The sequence below is a fragment of the Vanacampus margaritifer genome, chromosome 8, assembly GCF_051991255.1.
Source record: "Vanacampus margaritifer isolate UIUO_Vmar chromosome 8, RoL_Vmar_1.0, whole genome shotgun sequence".
NCBI lineage: Eukaryota > Metazoa > Chordata > Actinopteri > Syngnathiformes > Syngnathidae > Vanacampus > Vanacampus margaritifer.
Genome location: NC_135439.1, coordinates 511,288 through 532,379, shown reverse-complemented (window position 1 = coordinate 532,379; position 21,092 = coordinate 511,288). Strand labels below are relative to the sequence as shown.

The window sequence follows — 21,092 nt, the reverse complement described above, 5'->3', positions numbered from 1 at the left end:
AGATCATAACAGCAAAAACAATTCAGATGCTGTACACAGAAGCAAATACTGACAAAACGTGAAGATTTCAACCTCCTTTAAAAAAAACCTTCCTGTGTGTCCCAATATATTTGTTCATATTTTCCCAATACTTTAGTTGACCTTTTCAGATGCTGCGGTCCACTATTTTGCTCCAAATTCAACAGTGTGATGACTTTTCATGTTGTGTTCACGTTTACTTGATTACCAGAAGGCGTCCCAGTTTGCTTTGATCCAAAATTCCAAATGTTCCAAACTACCCAATGAGTCCAGACTATCTTTTCACTTTCTGTTGGTGTCCCAATACTTTTGTCAGGCGAAGCGTGAAAGTGGGTCAGTCAAAAAAATAAAAAAAATCTCACTGGCAAATGTTGCGTTTAATTGCTCACAGTTGTTGTTTTTTTTGTGGGATAAGTTATTTTCTTTTCTTGTATAAAGCTCTTCGCTTTTCTTTCTTTCTTTCTTTCTTTCTTTCTTTCTTTCTTTCTTTCTTTCTTTCTTGTGGAGGCCACACAGATTTTTATTCACTTGGAATAAAAAAACAGAATGATGGGCTTAAAGACAAAATGTTAAAATGTAATTCATAAAAACAAAAAAAAAACGATGAACTGACGTTTTTTTTTTTTCTTAAATGGAGGGTGTACTGAAAAAATTATGATGATGATTATTTTGCTGTGTCAAGTGGCTCTGACACCCGATTGGTCATCGGGCGGCCACAGGTGCGATTGACAAGAAAAGGCGTGCAGGCGTCGCCATGGCAACGCCACCCAACGAACATGCGTGACACGAGTGACAACGTGTGGAGCTGCGTGTTGCCCACGTGATCGGGTGATTAAGATCACGTGACTGGATGGAAATAACGTTTCATTTCGGAGAGGAAACGCAAGATGGACTTTGTGTTTTGAGGCCGACTGTGATTGCGTGCGTGCGAGAAGTGGAAACAAAACGGAAACATCTGCAAGTGTTCACCAGCACTTGGAAGGAAGAAGAAAAATGCCGATCATTGAACATTTTAAGATTTTAAGACATCGGCAAACTTTTTGGGGGCAAAACTTTCCCCCAAAACGTCATCTTCAAATCAAAATCCAGTGCATTCCACAGCATTGTTTTTGAATTCTTGTCTTGTGTTTGCAGATTTTGTGACACGGACAAGCTCATTTGCATATGTTACTCCTTTCCTGCTGACTTGGGTTTCTTTGTCCATTTTTGAGGGTCCTAACATGGTAAAAACTTGCACCCGTCCCGATTTCCTGTCAATTGCACGAGTTACTTGCGGCTTCTGTTGACGTCATGTTGAGTTTGATGAACATGCGTGCCGGTCGGCATGTTTTACTCCTCTGCGGATGATTTGGTTTCTGTTTAAAGTCTTGCTGATTTCTGTAGAGCCTGCCATCAACTTCAAGTTATTCACGCTCTGATGGTGGAGTACTTTCATTTTTGGTGCAGATGATTAGAGCAATTTCTCCAAATTCACCCAAATCTAAACTTTGGAACCAAAATGTCTGACTGCTGTGGTGCTGAGCCGTTGGGCTCAATTATTGACACTCAGTAAATTGACAAAACAAAATGTTGGCCGAAAACATGTCTGTGTGTTCTTCACTGATTCCTGTGCGTTTCCTGCCATGATGAAAATGTGCACCGGATTTCTGGTCAATCGCATTTCGATGTGTTCAGTTGGCACGTGTTACTCCTTTCACTGTCGCTTGGGTTTTTGTTCGTTGATTGTTGTCTGCTGTGACAAACACGCATGGCAAAATCGCATTACAAAAAAATGACACCATTTTACAAATGACACATATTGATGACACAAACATAGAAATTACGCATGGCACACAGTCAACCACCATCACAAGTGACACACTCATGACACACACACACGATCACACACAATCACAAAAGTCAAAACACTATTGATAAATAATTGCATACACGACACGCACAATCTTCCTTTAAATGAGCGTTCATCATTTGTCCACCAGATGGCGCCGCTCTCAATCAAACTGCTGTTCATTCCTTTCGAAGAAGCAAAACCCAACATGGCGACGCCAGAGGAGGTATTTTTCAATTTCTTATTTGATTTAGGATCATTTATGCTGCCAAATCCCAGCGAAAATACATATGAATGGGTTTTAAGTCATTAGTCACCACACCACTCCCATCCCTCAGTTGTGTTAGAATGGACGTTTAAGGCAATTAAATGCCCCCCCCCCCCTCACAAAAAAAGATGATTAAAATTAAGCTTTATGTTGTTTTAAAACAAAAAGAGAAATTGAAGACAGTGTACTAGTCTGTGTCACGACACGTCTACAGTGACACAATTCTTTTTAACCACCATTAATGTATATGATTGACGGCTTTTTCTCTCGTACACTTCCGTTATTGTTTCTGGTGGCACTGCAACGTCAGCTCCTGATCCGGAAGCGACCATTTTTGGTCATACGTCACTGGCTGGATGGATGGAAAGGTAGGAGATAGATAGATAAATAGATGGATATTATCTATCTATCTATCTATCTATCTATCTATCTATCTATCTATCTATCTATCTGTGAAATTGGCTAATTTAATCTTTTGTGATCTCACAATTTATTAACCTGTGAGAGAGACCTTTCATCAAGATATCTCTGAACTCTTTGAAATTGTGGAGGTAAAAAAAAATGCCCAATGCCTCAGTTTAAAGAAGTGAATTCAAATAAAGAAGTTTGATGCAGAATAAATGAAGTGCAGGATCCCTCAGCAGCCGCCAGGGGGCAGCGTGACTTCACCTTGGACTTGATTCCTTCTTTTTCTTTAAAAAAAGAAAAAAAAGAAGCAATTTTGTAAAACCTTTTTCTCAGTCTTTTGTCTTGACTTGGCAATGTCATCTTTGCCATTAGGAAGAAACACCTGGCTGCATGCGTGTCACGGACCCTGCGAGCCGCACGGAATTCCTAAACAAGAAGAAGACGACTTGGAATTCTCAGATAGAGGATGGACACACACACATGGTGGCACAAAAAGGTACAGCACACCCGTCTGCACAAGTATGTGTGTATGTGCCCTGTATGATTAATGTGCAGCCGAGAAAGGAACTGCTCATGTGTGCAACACGCAAACACAAATAAACACACAAATGAAGCAAACACAAAGTACAAATTCACACGGACGACACCAACACACGAATAAACACAAATGACGCAATCACGCGAATGACACAGAAGACACACGGTCACAAAACACACAATTGAAAAAATACGCAAATGACACACACACACACACACACACACAAACACACACACACACACACACACACACACACACACACACACACAGATAACATGTATTGCATTAATTATATTTTTGATTATATATTTGTTGTGTTGAAATGCTGAAACTAGCGTTGTGACATGGTTGTGTTCAGCTCCGCTCTAAAAATGGTGGCTAGCATGTTAGCATGCTAGCGCTCAGACTGGTATGCAGGTGTGCGTTCACTATTCAAACGAGTTCCGAATCAACTCGAATGCGTTACTCGTACTTTTGCTCAAAAAATATGTCATCGTTGAAACGAAATGGAAAAATCCCATTTTGTGTGTACGGTAGGGGTGGGAATCTTCGATTTAGATTTTTGGGTCTGCCATTCGTTTCAGAATCGATTTTCCATTCAAAATGATTTGATTGACAATGATTTCTGCTTCAATTTCTAGATGTGCAAAGAATCGTCATGATCTACTCCTGTCTGACACGCTAATGCTAATTAGCACGCTACTCGCGGCACTTTTATCACTCAAAAGAACGGCTATTCACACAAAAGGCTTTAGGAATGTATGCAGAGAAGCATGTTAACATGACTCATCCGCAATTTGCTCGTCCTACGCTGCAAAAAAACAACTTTTATTGGCATAACTTGATGGTGACTTTTTCTTTCTACTCTGATGACTTAAAAGTGTATCAGAACGTGCCAAAGCCATAAAGAGAGAGAGTTTGGCCAACTGGGCTTCAGCAGGGTAACAAGATGGCGTCCGTATGTCATGTGACCAGCAGTTGACCAATCACAGCGTGGCGCCATCTTGTTACCCTGCCGAAGCCCAGTTGGCCAAACTAGAGCCTATATATGGCTCCGGAACGCGCGGAACCACACCGCCCCTAAGTGGCCAAATCGGGTACAACATGAACGGTGCTCCCAATAAAGGCACACGCAAACAAGGGCAAGACAGTAGAAAATCTTGGCACACCCCTAGCATCTCGTGTTTTTTTCTTCTTCATTGACTTATTTGTAGACGTACCTATCGGAGCGAAGCCGACACCAGCGCGTGCTGACCTATGGAAAGGTTGAACACGTTTTGACTTTTCAAATAACTTCCAAGATCCCTCAACGGCACTTTATTTTTGGGGGTCCAATTTTCAACCCATCCGGGTTGCGTCATGCCAGCTGCTAGTGTTAGCGCTATCATTTAGCTAAGGATGCTAGTTGGTCGTTTATGGAGGTCGGTAGAAGGTAAACTTTGCATTTGTTTGTGGTGCGCTCTTGTGCAAAGCAGGCTTGCTTTGCTTCCGGCGCCTTTGAGGGTGAGCGCTCTTAATTCGGAGTGACAGTCGCTAAAGCCAATAGGCCGCCTGTCCCGTGGCGCCGGCGCGCACGCGCGTGTCAGCCGGGTGCTAAACATGTTGACGCCGTGTCTGGGCCGCCCGAAGGCTAAACGGCAACAAACATATTTAGCATTTGGAGCGTTCCACGTTGTTTTGATTTATTTGTTTTGTGTGTTAGCGGAATAATAAAATGGCATTTTTGAGGCCGATGCCAATTCAGATAATTGGCAGAATCATATTTTGGATGATTAATTAAAAAATATGAAATGTAGAAAACAATAAAATGAACCCATTTCACTGTTTTATAATACTTTGTCCTTAAGTAGGCTATTTAACTTCACAAGTGAGGGAAAAATCAGCTGACTTGTTTTTTGAGGTGGATGCTCGGGGATGTTGGAGTATTATTATCTTTGTCTTATGTTGCATATTAATGTATTAATGTGTTGGGGAAAAAAAGCGATTCTAAAACAGCTAACATCAGGCCCTAATTTTGACATTCGCTGGAGAATGTTAGCATGTTAGCATGTTAGCGTCTTTGTGTCCTTATCGTCGTGTCTTTTCCACTGCTGACTTTAGTCCGGCTTGTGATTGGCTGAGCTCACTTGACATCATGTGACCTGTTTGCATTCGTTTGTTGGCCTTTGTTTATATATCGCCCGTAGGAGGCGCTGTGACACCAGGAACGTCACACGTGAGCAGGATGTGGACAACCAATCAAGTTGTCCGTCCGCTCCGACAACTTGAGCGTGACATTTGCAATCACCCAAACATCACCATTTCCCCCCCCCCCCTTTTTTTTTTGTTTGTTTGCGCTCGAGGTCGTCTTGGCGCCACGCTTGAAAAGCGCCGACCTTCATCGCGGTGACACGTCGAGTCGTCAGTCGGCGAACTTTGCCCGCGGGGTCGTCGGCGTCACGCTCGCCTTCATTTTGTTCGCACCATCGACATCGACGCTCGCGTTTCTTATTTGCATCACATATGATGATGAAGAGGATGATGATGATGAAGAGGATATTATGGATGTGTGTGGTGTGTTCTTAATTTTGTGTGTTTTCATGTTGATTTTGCTGTGGCAAGTTTTTGTGTACTCTTCTGTGTTCCATTAGCCTGCTGTGTTTGTTTTGCTTCTGTGCTGTGATTGTGTTGTTTGGCTTTCTGTGTGTGCTTTTGCATTATTTTTTAACATTTATGTAGTGTTTTTGTTTTTCCTCCCTGTTTTCTCTTGTTTTTTTGCGTAATTTGCTCCCTTGTTTTGCTTTTTTCTTCTATTTTGCTTTTGTTTGTATGTTTAAGGTGCCGTAATGTGAGTCCTTCTTTGCAGAAGATGAAGAATAGATGCCTGTGAGTATTGTTGTATTGTCTGCCTGTGTAGCTTCACCTTTTGTTTTCAAAACCTCAACTTCCAATGCTAGCCATTAGCCTCACGTTTTGCAGTCTGGTTAGCGTTAAGCTAAACGGAATTTGCTACATAAATAAAAATGTAAAAAAGTCAGTCAAACGAGGGCTCATATCTCAAAATTCTCAAGTCACTCGTATCTCAAGGCGCACGTTAGCTCGTGGGATAGCTTCACACTCTTTTCTAACTAGCATAGCATCGTGATTGTTAGCGTTGCGAGCTGCCGATCTCGTCTGGCCAATGCCGGCATTCATGATATCATCTTTAGCATTAGCATTAGCTCATCTTCATTTGTCACTGGGCGAGTTGGGAACACAAGTGTGCGTGTGTGTGTGTGTGTGTGTGCGCGCGCGCGCGTGTGTGTTCCTGAGGCTTTTGGCGCATGACACGGGAGTGAGTGAGTGAGTGGACTGGACGTGCGTCCGTCACACTGGAAGTGAGCTCACTTGCCTTCGCGGCGAAGCCTCAAAGGTCAAAGACTTCACTGACGACATTGACCTGACACACACACACACACACACACACACACACACACATGCTCACCGGGATGTCACTCTTGTCTTCCTTGGGCCTTCACGGGGCGAGGAAGACTATGGTCCAAAGGAAGTTGTAAAAAAAAAAAGGATGAGGAAGAGGGAAAAGAGGGGTCAGGAAGAGGATAAATCGGAAAGGGGAAGGACAGGAGGGGTGAGGAAGAAGAATGCAGCTGGGATGAGGGGGGGGTGACAATAAAGAAGGGTACAATAAGGGTGAGGTAGAGGAGGGTGAGGGGGGCCACGAAGAAGGAATGAGGAAGAGGAGGACAAGTGAAAAGTTGGACGCTGGGGTACCGTCCCAGCTTTCTTTTGTCCTCTCCGTCTGTCTGTCCGAGTTTTTCATGTTGTGTTTGCGCCGCGGCCATCTTGAACCATTGTGGGCGGGCTAATGAACAGCACTGGAGCAGTGCATCTTGGGGAAAATCCCCATTGAACCTTCAGCCAGCGCAGGAGCCAAACATTCATGTCGGGCCAAATGGAGGCCGACGAACCTCAAGCGCACGTTCACCACTAGGCCTGGGTTCAAAAAATTCCATTGAAATTCCTTTTCATAGCCCAATATCCATGGATGAAAGCATAAAGGGATGCTTTTGAAAATGGCTACCAAACGCAAACGAAGCCAATGCGGAGGAAACCGTTTTGACTGGACTTGGTCGTTACAACCGAATGACTTCTCAGTATGTTCCAACGCACTCCAAAGTCATTTGAAGGTATTGTTCAAGTTGTTTGAATGTATCCGCAAAGTCATTTGAACATACTGTAAAGTTTTTTTGTACAAAATGTGGGCCAAATGCTAAAAAGGTGGAATTTTATCGGTCATGTTATGCATGTGCAGGTCAAAACCAAAGCCGTGGCATTATGGGCAAAAATGACATTTTTTTAAACAGAAACTAACAATTGGCCCCTGGCAGTTGAAGCCAGACGGCAGCCATCTTGTGTTGCCACTGTGACTGACAAGTTGTGTTGCGTTTTGGCTGCAAACAAAAACACCGTTTTCCGCCATGTTGCCTGTAAGGAGTGACGAGAGCCCCGCAAAGAAGCAACTTTTTGCATCCACCGTTGCCAGTATTTGATCTCACCCAGGTCAGGTTTGTGGCATTATGGGGAAAAAAAATGCTATGGTGTTAGCATTTGGCTAACATGGACTTAATCAATACGTTTGTCCGATTTGTTGACTCCACATTGGCAGTTGCACGCTTGCGTTTGTTTTCCAATCATCCTCATGGAATGGTCGCCGACGGGCCAATCGAAGGCAAGCGTCTTAAAAGCCATCCTTCAAATATTCATGCCGACTTGCGTGTGTGTCTACATGTTGCCATATAGAATTCATGTTGTGGCTTCTGTGCATTGATATGTGCATCCAATATTTATAGTGTGTGTGTGTGTGTGTTTGCCGTGCACTTGTATCTGTGCGTGCCAGAGCATGACTCGGTGTGAGTGAGTGTGTGCGCAATACCCTCGTATGAATATAAATGCGAGTATCATGACCCGTGCTGCAGCACACGCAGGAATTTGTGTTGGTTAAGTCACATGACGGTGAGGGAAAGTAAACAATCAGCTTGTGTTTGACGGCCGCAACCGAACCTTGAACGGTAAATGTTTTGCCGTTGTGATTGGTTCGGATTAAGTCTGGACAAAGTGACAAACATTGCTCAATGTGTTTAGGACAACAATCTACCCACAACACACACTCGAACAACGGTTGGGTCAAAAATGGACCCATCCTCTCCTTGGGTCTATTTGACCCAACTTTGACAAGTCATAAACTTTGGCCTCATTTTGTATGAAAGAAGCCATAAAGTGGATCGCTGCATTTTTGATACAGAATTGGCTTACAACAAGCATCTGATGACAGCACTGGACAACAATCTACCCACAAGCTACTTTCGAGCACCAGACGAGAATGCGAGCGATTGGCAAGTTGTGCCGCTCACAAGTCAAGGTAGCGGTACAACACCCCCCCCCCCCCCCCAAAAAAAAAGAAAAGAAAATCCTTCCTCACTTTGACTTGTGAGCGTTCGCTGCCTCAGGCCAGGCTGCTTCCACTCGTCTAATTGCTGTCAGCACACACGCGCGTGCACGTGTGCGTGTGTGTGTGTGTGTGTGTGTGTGTGTGTGTGTGTGTGTGTGTGTGTGTGTGTGTGTGTGTGTGTGTGTGTGTGTGTGTGTGTGTGTGCGCGCGCGGCTGCTGCAGTTCTATCAATAAAAAGTGCTCAATGGCCCTGCCGATGGAGAACTCCCTCCCGCCCGCCCGCCCTCTCTTCCTTTGTCTTTCTGTCGCTCTCTGCCACATCCTTTTTCTTTCTTTCTTTCTTTCTTTCTTTCTTTCTTTCTTTCTTTCCCTCTGTCTTTTGCCCCACCCTCCCAATCTCTCTGTCTCACCCTTCTCCCCCCCTCGCTCTCCCCTTTTTTTTTTTTTTTACTCCTCCTTGCCTTTGCTCTTTCTCCCCCAATTCTCTTTCCCCCCTTCTCTCTTTCTATTTCTCATCTCCCCCTTTAGTCTAGCCACTCTTTCTCTCTATCACTCTGTCTCATCCCTTCTGTGCTTCTCTCCCTCCCTCCCGCTCTCTCCATCTCTTCCTCTTTCCCCAATTCTCACCCCTGCTCTTGCCCACTCTCCCTCACCCCTCGCTTCTTCCCCCCCTCTGCCTTTCTCTCCCCTAACTGACTTTGTACTCCTCCCTCTCTCTATTTCAACCATCTCTTTCTCCCTGTCTCTTCCGTTCCCTCTTTTGCTTCTCTCTCTCTTTTTCTCCCTCCACCTTGTCCATAATCCACCATTTCTCTCTTTTTCCTTCTGCCCCGAACTGTCTCTCTTCTCTTCTCTCCGCCTGACTCTCATTTTCTCCCTATTCTCTCTGTCTCACCCTCTTTCTCCCCCCCCCCCCCCCGGACTGTCTCCATCAGCGAGATGGATGCTGAAGATGCTGATGGATGTTGAAGATTTGCGGCGTATGATTGATGGAGCGCTCGTCCCCTCAGAGATGTTCATCTGCTCGGCGGCTCCATCATCACTCAGCCTGACTGCATTTCCTCTTCCTCTTCCTCTTCCTCCTCCTCCCTTTCTTCCTCCTCCTTTCTTCTTCTCACCCCTTGCGGATAGGAAGTAGTTTGGCTGCAAAAGCGCAAGCCCCGCCGTCGTCTTCTCCTTCCTTCAAGTGCCACCTCACGGACTTCGCCGTCTGCGGTTGCCACGGTAACCGTCCAACTCCTCCGGCCGCCGCTCGCTCCCGTTCACTTCCTGTGACTTTGAGCGACAACCCCGACGGACCGGGCGGGCGGACGGACGGAGAGACGGTCGCCGCTGCAACCGCGGGCTGGAAGAAGGCCTGTCAATCAAAAGCGTGCGGGCTTGACAATCTGCCCTGTGTCACTTTGATTGACGGCTTGAAAAGGTCATCGCCCGGGGATTGCGTTGGCGCGGACTCCGCTGATGAGCACACGGCAACATGGCCGACACATGTAGCGTGTTAGCGTGATGGTGGGGAAAAAAAGACCAGCGTGAAGGATGGAGAAGGACAAAAAAGTGGAGAAACGTCCTAATCGTGATGGGGTGATAGGAGGGATTGTTGTCCAGTAGTGGTAGGAAGGCCTGTGGCGAAGGTTGAGCAGATTGTTGTCCAGTGCTGTTATTAGTTTCTGTGTTGCGTGTCGATTGTTGCCCTGCCGTGGTTAGTAGAAACTCAATCCGATTTTCCAATAAAGAGATTTTTTTTTCCCGGCCGCATCGGCCCATGCGTCCAACGAGAAGGTGACGCGCGTGATTGCGGCAAACGCGAGGTTAACGAGGGACGAGGCGGTGGCGTGGCGAGGGCCCGGAACGGATGCGTCGCCGAAGCGGAGCTGACACCGCTCATCAGGTCGCCTGAGCGGGGGCGACACACCTGAGCGGCCGCCGGCGCAGCGTTTGCTCGCTACTCGTCTCCTGCGGGCGGGAAACGTCTCCGTCGTGTCCTCATCAAACATTCAAGCCTCGCTGCTGCTGCTGCGTGCCGCTGCGAAACTCCTTTCACAAAACATGGGTCGGCGCATCACATCCACTCTTGCCGTGAGACACGAGTGACGCCACTTAACGTAAACGTGACACCGAGGGAATTACAAGAGAATGTTGTTTTGGAAACAACCGGAATGTGTTGCTGTCAGAACGGCCGACGAGCTTAATGCTTAAAATCTAGCACCGATCGTCGCGGTTTAGGAATTTGAACGCAAAGATAATATAACAATACTCGCAGACATTTATTTATTTTCTGAAAAATGTCTGAATCGTAGTGGAAGAAAAAGTAGATTCTTCTTTGTTGGTGTCTGCACGACTGCGTTATACCGCCTCCCAGTGGCCAAGGCACACACACCAGAAGGAGCAGCACAGCAAAGCGGGCTGCAGCATGAAATCCGCTTCCCTCTTTACATTCTAGGTGCACTCGCACTCGGGACGTTTCTTCTGGTTGTCGTTTGGCCAACAGTTGCGGTCGCTCGCTATCGACGTCGCACGTCCGTACGTGACGTCACGCGTGTGCGGCCAACCGTACCGTTCTCTGGCCCGCCTCTCACAATCCTGCTAAAGGGTTATCGTGCATCTGCTTGCTTTCTCTAAAATGTCATCAAAATCTGTCTTTGGGGAACTAAAACTCTGCATTTGGACAAAGAACGAAACGAATGAAAAGGAACAAAGCTAGTTACTTTCAAAAGTACTCCAAACGGGCTCCGTTTGCAAAACGCAATTCAAGGCCCTCTTTGGGGATCCGCTGGTTTTTGCCGCTCGTCTTTCCAAAGTGCAATTTTACAGACGAGCCACGCGAGAGGCTCGTCCACAGCTGAAAAACAAGCTGGACAGGAAGCGCTTGAATTCCACAATGGCAGCAGCGTCCACGCCAGTCAACCATTATTGAGGTCGATATTTCCAATGTTGGCGTTTTGTCGGCCGGGCCTCGGGAAGCGCCGCGCTAACGCAAGTTGTAAGAGAGTCGAGGCTGCTAACGCTTGCTGATCAGAAAACAATTAACAAGATGCACCGCCGATCAATTTCCATTTGCTGAGATGCGCACGCACACACAATCGAAGTTTGGAAGCGGCGCAGACGACGAGTAAATTGGAAAAAGAAATTGCCGAGCAATGAACTAGCGTCGGCCGTGACGCCGGCATGTGATGAAGACGACTGCCGGCAGAAAAGGACGAGCGCGTTATTGATGGCGGACGAAGCTCGCCGGCCGACTTTTCGATCCCGCGACACGAGCTGCCAGCGAGACGGCGCGTCGGCACCTTTTATGAAGAGAATTGAAAAATCGCCAGTTTTCCACAAATTTGAAGTCGTTTTTCAAAGCGTACACGACATGCAAAGCAGCCTGAATATTTTCATGAACTCAGCAGCGGGATCACGTCCGTCTTGAAAACACGTGCGACGTCACGCGGCGCCGACGTGACGTCGCTTCCCCGCACGGACGCGAATGCTTTCAGAACACTGGAGAGCGAAACGGTCGCTCGCATGCAAGTCTCGCGGGAAGCTGCCGGCAAAGAAAGTGACAGCGGCGCCAATGCACAGGCAAAGATCCTTTAGTCACACAAAGGGGTTGTTGTCCCGCCTCAAGATGGCCGCCAGCATTGAAAGGGTTCAAGTTGTTGACGCGTGGAAGCAGAAGACGAGGAGGGCGAAGGCGCCGCTGTGGTTTGTGCACGCGTCGCATTGCGGAGACTCTCACATTGATTTGTGGACGGCCACAACGCCGTTGATACGCCAGCCGGGGGGAGGGGGCAAAATGAGAAGGGGGGGGGGGGGGTTCACCTTGACGACGTCCCGTCCGTAACGCGTCCCGTCGCCATTTGAGGCAAAGGTGATGGACGGCGGGAGGGTGGGAAGGAGGCGGTCACGTGGTCATCGTAAACACGGGAGGCGCGGGGCGGGCAGGCAGGGGGGGGGGTGGGGTGGTGTGGGGGGCGCAATCAGCAGTAAAAGCTTGACGGGCGCCAAGGGGAGGGGGCCATTCCATATTCCAAATGCATCCCGTCCACAAGTGGCCTTGAAATTCCTCCGCCCAACATCTGCAACGTCCTCACGTCGTCCACGTCGCCGCCGCAGTCACGCCAGCAAACAGGAAGTGCTTCCTTGTGCTTCCTTCCTTCATCACGCTTTCAATCTTGACGTCATCCTTTCATTCACGTTTGACTTGATGTCGCTTGGATTTGCTTTTCTTAAGCTATTGAAATTGAAAGACCGTTTTTATTGTTAGCTATCATGTTTATGATTTTAGTTTTGGATTCATTTCTTACCTTTAGTTGTCTTTTTCATTTTAAGTTGATGAGTTTACAGCGTGTGCGTGTGCGTGTGCGTGTGCGTGTGCGTTTGCACTGCAGCATTTTTTGCTCATAACGACGACTGAGTAAAATGAAGAAATGCTCTCCATACGTGACGCATGGTTTCGAACCTTGAACCGTATCACTGCTTTGGCAGAAGTGAAAGTAACGACCTTCACCTTCACCTCGCTCGAGTTGGGTCTTAAATCATTGAAAAACATAATCATGATTGACCCGCAGTGCGCTGCAGATCAATACAGTTGATCAAAGATCCATCAAGTTGACGTGTGCTTTGCAGGCTCTTCTTTTTCACCACCGTTGTTATGCGTGCGCTGTGATTGGACGCTGACTTGTGAATCTAAATGCGAATACGATTGTTTATGGATGAGGAGTGGATTCGTGGGGGGGCGCAGAGGGGGGGGTCGGAATCGCGACTTGGAGCGCCCCGAACGTCCGCTTGCCTCTCGCGCCAATCATTCATGAGCCTCATCAATATGGATGACGCGCTTCTCCTCACCTGTGTCGTTATTCATGAGCGCCGCACCACCTGACCCCAGCGGCTCATGGCGTGGGATGGCGTCAAACGACGTCATCAAATGATGGCGTCAAACGACGTCATCAAATGATTGCGTCAAACGACGTCATCAAATGATGTCGTCAAACGACGTCATCAAATGATGGCGCCAAACGACGTCATCAAATGATGGCGCCAAACGACGTCATCAAATGATGGCGCCAAACGACGTCATCAAATGATGGCGTCAAACGACGTCATCAAATGATGTCGTCAAACGACGTCATCAAATGATGTCGTCAAACGACGTCATCAAATGATGTCGCCAAACGACGTCATCAAATGATGGCGTCAAACGACGTCATCAAATGATGGCGTCAAACGACGTCATCAAATGATGGCGTCAAACGACGTCATCAAATGATGGCGTCAAACGACGTCATCAAATGTTGGCGTCAAACGACGTCATCAAATGATGGCGCCAAACGACGTCATCAAATGATGGCGTCAAACGACGTCATCAAATGATGGCGTCAAACGACGTCATCAAATGTTGGCGTCAAACGACGTCATCAAATGATGGCGTCAAACGACGTCATCAAATGTTGGCGTCAAACGACGTCATCAAATGATGGCGCCAAACGACGTCATCAAATGATGGCGTCAAACGACGTCATCAAATGATGTCACCTTGACTCAAGAATTCGATTTTTGGTATTTAAAAAAAATCCATTTAAAAGCAAACAAATCAGAAATGAGATTTTGCTCTCTTGTGATGTCATGTTTGGATTGAGCGTCAACCCAATCAAATTAGAATTGGTTGATTGTCAATTTGATGAGTCAAACGGTGTTCCTCAGAGAAGCGTTCCTTGCCCACTTGTTTTCCACAAAGTGTGTGCGCCTGCCGCGCGCTCACTTTAGCAGCCACCATGCTAAGCGCTATTCTTACGACCTCTACGCGACCTTAACTGGCTAACACCGCATTTCAATTATTTTGCTCTCCAACAGCAGACGTTATAACACATGAAGCCGCCGAGCATGGATCTAATTGGTCGACATCAACATCGCTGGCCAGTACGGTTGGAAGTCGCGTGTTGGAGGTCGATTGATGTCCAGTTGTGGTAGCAAAAACCAACAAGATGAAGTGCAATTTCTGCAGAAATGAGGTGGGAATGCTGAAAGCTGAATGCTTATGTAGCAAATTGAAAGATCAACGATGGGAAAATGACAAATTATTCATTGTAGTGAACCCGGGAGGCGTGAATTTTTGAAGCAAGTTGACATTTGCGCGGTGTAAATGGGAAGTATTGTATGGGAGGCAAAAAATGCCGGCGAATACAAATCCCAATGATTGAAGTCAATTGCTGTCCTGTAGTGGCTGCGTTGAAGGCAGATTGTTGTCCAGTAGCGCTCGGCACGTGTCATCGATGGCAGATTGCAAGATGGAATTGGCGTGAGAGCCGAGCGCTAAATCTGCCCACATGAGCGAGCGTTGACGTGTCCTGTCGTCAAGCCTGGCCAAAGGTCTCATCCTAGCTTAAGCCGCCGCGCCGTCGTTAGCAGCATGGACGCGATCGGCGCTAACGGCGAAGCGCCGTTAGATCGCGCGATCGTGTTTTATCGAGTCGAGCGCGTAAACACGTTTGTCCTTGACGCTCATGAATAAACAAACAATGTTTTGGCATTCACGCACTCGGGCTACCACATGCTAACGCTGCGGGCGAGGCTGTCAAAGGTTGTTGGATGCAAACACACGCACGCACGCACATGCACACGCACACACCAAATTGTGCGTCCTCAAGGAAAAAGACCGGTAGAAATGTTTTGAGGCGTGTGGCGTCATGCTGGCAACCACGAGGTCTTTTTCTTCTATCTTCGACATTTCCATCAAGTTTGATGAATAAGCATATTTTCACAATTTCTCATTTTGTTTCTTTAGTTTGTAATTTGCAATGCTTGGAAGTCGTTCATCTTACATTTGGAATTACAGTAAAGACAGGCAGCTATTAATCCACAATGAATTGATTGTCAAATTCATTGATAAATATTTTGATCATCAGTAAATGATTTAGAGACCTTTAGGATTGAATTTAAAATAATCTTCTCAATAGTCCATATTCGAGAAGTGTTTTTGTCAGCGCCGATACCGATTATTAGTAGTCAAGAACGCCAATAACCGATATTTGGAGCCGGATTTTTCATTTTCAGCAAAAGGGCAAATATTGGCATTGACATTTAAAAAAATAGAAACTCCAGCTCTAAATTTGTTAGAATTTTAAAGCACATATTTATTGAGCAGCTTTTAGGGTTCGTAAAATGTTGGAGTTAAAACAAAAAATCGTAGTCAATAGAACACTTTTGTTTTAAAAATTGAATAAAATGTTCAGGGACCCCTCGTGACAAAAGGATGTCGTCAAAAGTTCAATGAAAAATGAAGTAAAATTTAAATCAAATATAAAAAGTTGAGCAGCATTTCTGAAAATGTAAAAACCCAGTAATTAGTTCTCTGAAGTTAACACTCTTTTTTTAAAGTGGATCTATTATCGGCCGTATGATTCTTCAAAATGGCCGATATTCCTCAAAATGCTGAATATCGGCGCCGATAATCAACCAGCCCATAATCGGTGTATCCCTAGTCAATATTCTCCCATTTCTGTCGTCGTCGTCCATGAAAGCAGTTTGATGATCTTTCTGTTAAAATAAGACGTTCGCAAACGTCGTTTTTTTACTTTTGGAACGTAACAGCACATTTCTGACGCTACAAACCAAAAGTTAGTTTTCATGGAAGCGATCGAGTAAAAATCCTCAGGAAATGAAAGTGGAACGTATAACCGGAAAGACATTTTGACAGTAAGAGTCAGGGAAAATGCCACTTTAGATTTTCGTCGAAACAATCCCCATCCTTGGAACTAATTGCCAATAATTCAATCAGCCAAAGTGATGTCTTTTCAAAATCAAATCGATCCGGGTACGTTCGAATGATGTGGAGTTGACCCACATGACTTGATGTCATGCTAACAGCCACTAAGTTGTGTATTATTAGCATGCTATCTGGGAAATGCTAGGCTATGCTAACAGCTACGTGGGGGCATATTAGCATGCTTGCTAACTTGGGCTTACCATCAATGTTGTGATGTCATGCTAACAGCCATTCGGGATGTATTAGCATGCTAACTTGGGTACGAACACCGTTTTGTACCCTCAGCCAAGCCTTAGTGTGATACTGAAGTGTGCGTGTGTGCGAGGGGGGGGAGCACACACGCGTACGGACGGACAGCCGGAGGTGCGAGGTCAGCACGGTGAGCCGGGTGTGGACGTGATGGATGGATCCGGGTCGTGACAGGAAATTGAAAAAAGATCAAGTTCAGCATCCTCCACTCGCCACACACTTTGTCGCACACGCACGCGTGTGTGTGTGCGTGCGTGCGTGCTGATTTTAAGATTATCCCCCTGGTAGACTCTGATGGAATTTCCACCATCAATATTGCGTGTGTGCGTGCGTGTTTGTGGAATCCCATTTGTCCACTTTGGTGAAGGTGTGTAAAAAAAAGAAAGAAAAGAAAAGTGAATGTATTTACAGTGTTTGACTTTTCCCCCATTTTGCCATTTTGCAAGCTGGTCAAGATGGAGGGAATGTTCAACAATAGTCGTGAGCTTTGGATCAAATATGCCGGGAAAAGCCTACTTGTACATCTGAGCTTCTTTCTGGCTTCATCAAATACATGTTAGCAGGCCTTTGCATGTGATCTGAGCACATCCATACCGGCAGTTCTTAGGGGTGTGCACACTTGTGCAACCCAACCACCCTCTTCTCTCTCTTGTTTATTTTTGACTTGACCTCTTCACAATACTACGGCTCTTTTCTACGAATGAATTATATTTGAATTGTAAAACCTTGAGAAGTGATTTCGATCTAGCAGCACCATTTTATGAATCGATTGAATATTTTTCAATTCCTCCATTTATCGGACTGTATCCAACAACAACAGGACTTGGAGTGTTTCATTTCAAAACGACAGAAAGTGCACAAACTTCAATGAACTAAGTTGTGTTTACTGCTTCGGTCCGTAAGGTCACCTTGCAGCCACAACGCTGTCACTGCTGACGTTACGGGACAACAATCGACCTTCAACGCAGTCGCCACCGTCACCACGCGACGTTAGTGTTCATTTCGAAAAGCAAAACGGAAATATTTTGCTCCACGCACATTTTTCAAGACTCGACTCGTGAAAAAACAAATGAGTCTGCACTTTCATCGACCAGATGAAAATGTTCTTATAAAAACGGGACTAAAATCAATGTTGACATTTTAGTTCATGAACAAAAATGAGAGGAAAATGTCAAATCTGGTCTCTGCTAATCTGTCACGTGACACACGGAGACACGCCCCCTTTCACATCTGCAGCTAGCGAGTGCAACACGCACGCGGCACAGACGGGAGGCGGAGTCACACGTACAAAGCCAATCAATCCGAATTGTAACGGAATAATCCAACGCTTTGAACGTCCCAACAACAATCTTAATCTCGCCGCTAACTCATGCTGGCTGATTTACGAGCTCGTAGCATGAAGCCGTCGTAGCCATTTGTCGATGTGCTGCAATTGCGTGTCAAGTTGTTTTGCATCAAAAAGAGGAGAGAAAATTGGATTTGAAATTCTTTTCAAAATGTTCAACATATAAAAAAAAATATATATATATATATACAGGGTCAAGTGACGTGGACAGTTTTTGTTGACTAAAACTAGACTAATAAACGTTTTCTTGGACTGAAATCAAGACTAAAATGCAAAATTTATAGTAATAGAGCAAATAAAAACGGGATGACTAATTGTGATGAAAAGTAACAAGCGTGATGGAAACTGGACTAAAACAGAGACTGAATTTTAAAATGGCTGATAGACTTAACACTACTAGTCATCAATCTACCTTCAAAACAGTCACTAGAAATCAATAGGACGGTCAATTATATTAAAAAAAATGATTGCTAAAGCGAGGGGTGTGGCAAAAAATGGAATCTTATAAGAATCACGATTTAAAATCGATTCGAAATGTCCCCAAATCGATTTTATTGAAATGATGTTAGACGGTCTTGCCCTTGTTTGTGTGTGCCTTTATTGGGAGCGCCGTTCATGTTTTGGCCACTTAGGGGCAGTGTGGTTCCGCGCGTTCTGTTAAGTCACATTAGAGAAGAAAGAAAAAGTCGCCATCAACTTATGCCAATAAAAGTTGTTTTTTTGCAGCGTAGGACGAGCAAATTGCGGATGAGTCACGTTAACGTGCTTCGACGAAGCCTTTTGTAGGAATAGTCGTTTTTTTGAGTGATAAAAATGCCGCGCTAATTAGCATTAGCCAGTCAGACTGGAGTACATCTTAACCATTATTTGCAGAAATTATAAAATCATTTGGAATCGAAAATGGCAATGGAATCGATGGTGAGACAGTCAAAGATTTCAAAGATTGCCGCCCGCAACTGCAGCCCAACAATCATTTCATGGTCGCTCGATTTTTGGGGATAATCAAAGAGAAACCAAAAAAAAAGGATTCCAATTGGGCAGGCGATCTTCACCATTTTGTGGCAACATCGCCCAGCGTGAGCCCAACAACAAACTTTAGTTCCAGTCAAACTTAAAAGTGGCTTGCAGCTAACACATGCAGGTACGCGCACGCACACGCACGCGCGCGCGCGCACGCGCACGCACGCGCACGCACGCGCACGCACGCGCACGCACATCCCCTGAAACTCTGCTGATGTGTTTCCTTGTGTCACTACAGTTTAATTGAAGTGATAAGTACTTTGTGTGTGTGCGTGTGCGTGCGCGCGTACCTGTAATGCGCAGTGACAGAGCGGCCCGGCAGCATGTCGAGCGTCACGTAAGCCAGGACGGAGGAGGGAAGAGGCGGCAACTTGCCGTGCGCGCGCCTCACGTGCACGCCCCTCGCCACCTCCGTTGTCACTTCACTTTGCCGGCAAACGCGTCAGCCCCAAGGACACACGCACACACATGCGCAGTTAAGCAGATGGCGGAAGGCCACAAAAGCGCCGAGTCCGCCGCCGCCGCCGCCGCGGAAAGTCACATGACCGCAAATTCGCAGTGCTGCTCTCCACATTCCAATCTTTTCTTTTCAAACCAGATTTTCGTTTCAAATGATGGACTACGAGGTCGGACCGGCAACAGCAGAAATCGGCATAATTGACGCTCATTATGAATATAATATGAATCTTGAATTGTCCATCAGCAAGCGTTTATTTAGACGACATGTAAAAAATAAAAAAAACGATCTAACGATCCATGGATGGGGAAGTGCAAGTGTGCAGGGGTTCGATGTTCTTCATTTAAAGATGTAAATAGAGGCGGTGTCGGGCAATGGAAACATTTTTATTGTCACGAATCGCTTGAATTCAAAAGTTAACTCAAGATACTTGCACATTTTATATCTGTTCTAAATGTACAATAAAATGTTTTTTTTTGTATTCATCAAATTGAATTCAAATGAAAAAGAAACAAAGAAAAACAAAACAAAACGAGTGTGATATTGATTTGTGTTGAGGTCATTTTTCTGCCACTAGATGGCATCATTGCATTTGTAAGACGTTGGTGACATCTCATTGCATTTTTCAAATCTTTAACATCAAGCAACTAAAAATGGTCAAATCCAACCCGGACTCCACAAATCGAGGCGTGATGATGACGACATTTCTGACGGCTCCATTTTGAGGGGGACGTTGCGACTGCAATTCCACTACAGGAAGGGGCGGACATGAATCGCACCTTTCAAAACAAAAAGCCTCATTAAAGGAACTTTCAACTTCATCCAAATGAACGCACTCATTTTGACACCCCAAGTAAATAGTTTTCACGAGAGCTGTCAAAATTCATCAATACATCAACAACTATTTCAATCATAGAGTCATCGTTTTTAATTGAAAATGTTCCAAATGTTCCAAATGTTCTGATTTCAGCAGATCGACGTGTAATTGTTGACTCAATTCTGGAATCCTTTGTGAAAGAAGAATGATTTTCTTCTGTGTTTAATCAAAATAAAATATTTGCAAACAAGGACCCAACGGTAACAAAACGACATCTAGCCCCTCCCCTCTTTTTTTTTGGTGTTTGTGAAAATGTGAAAATTAAGAGGAGCGACCAGCGGGCCTCTCCCAACTTGGCAGGGGCAGGAGGTGCACCCGCCCCCAGCAGAACTTTTCTTCAGCTTTTCTTTTCTTATCTCATCCCTGATTCATCTTCATCATCATCATCCTCATCCTCCTAAACTTGAGCAAAGAACTCCTCCGGCAATTCTTGCTGCTATTTGACATTTCTTTTGCATTTCCCGGCCGTCCAAAAATCCGTCATCTTGTCCGTTTTCATTTTGTCGCCTCCTCCGCGTTTCCTTCCGCTTGCATGTGACGTGATTTATGTCAATGCGCCGGCCGGCCGACTGGCGGCGAGCATGCGGCGAGCATGCGGCGAGCATGCGGCGAGCATGCGGCGCACGTCCCAGCCCGTCACGCTCGTCATTTCTTCTCCGTATTTCGCAAATAAGCAAGGAGAGAAAGAAAGATGGCGCCCTATCACTCGCCGCCGGACGCTAACAAAACAAAGCAATTTCCCGCCACTGAGGCGGTAGGGAGAACAATCTATCACGCCCCCCCCCACTCCCCCCTTCCCCCCACCCCCCTCCTCGGGAGAGCGAGTGAGGAGGAAGCTCGTGTTTACTGATGAAGCTGCGGACAAGCGGGAAATAACAAACAATATGGCGAGCTCACGTCACCGCCAAC

The 21,092-nt window shown here is 45.8% G+C and overlaps 1 long non-coding RNA gene across 3 annotated transcripts; it reads left to right on the top strand.

The window, feature by feature from the left end:
- The first annotated feature begins 857 nt into the window (after positions 1 to 857).
- LOC144056733 (uncharacterized) lies at positions 858 to 20,397 on the top strand. 3 transcript variants are annotated; one of them, XR_013295102.1, is made up of 4 exons: positions 858 to 1,241; positions 1,998 to 2,072; positions 2,895 to 3,018; positions 19,951 to 20,397. It is a non-coding gene; the product is annotated as an uncharacterized LOC144056733 (long non-coding RNA). The 3 variants fall into 3 exon arrangements; XR_013295104.1 differs by lacking the exon at positions 19,951 to 20,397 and adding an exon at positions 19,448 to 19,905; XR_013295105.1 differs by lacking the exon at positions 19,951 to 20,397 and adding an exon at positions 14,324 to 14,561.
- Positions 20,398 to 21,092: the final 695 nt, after the last annotated feature.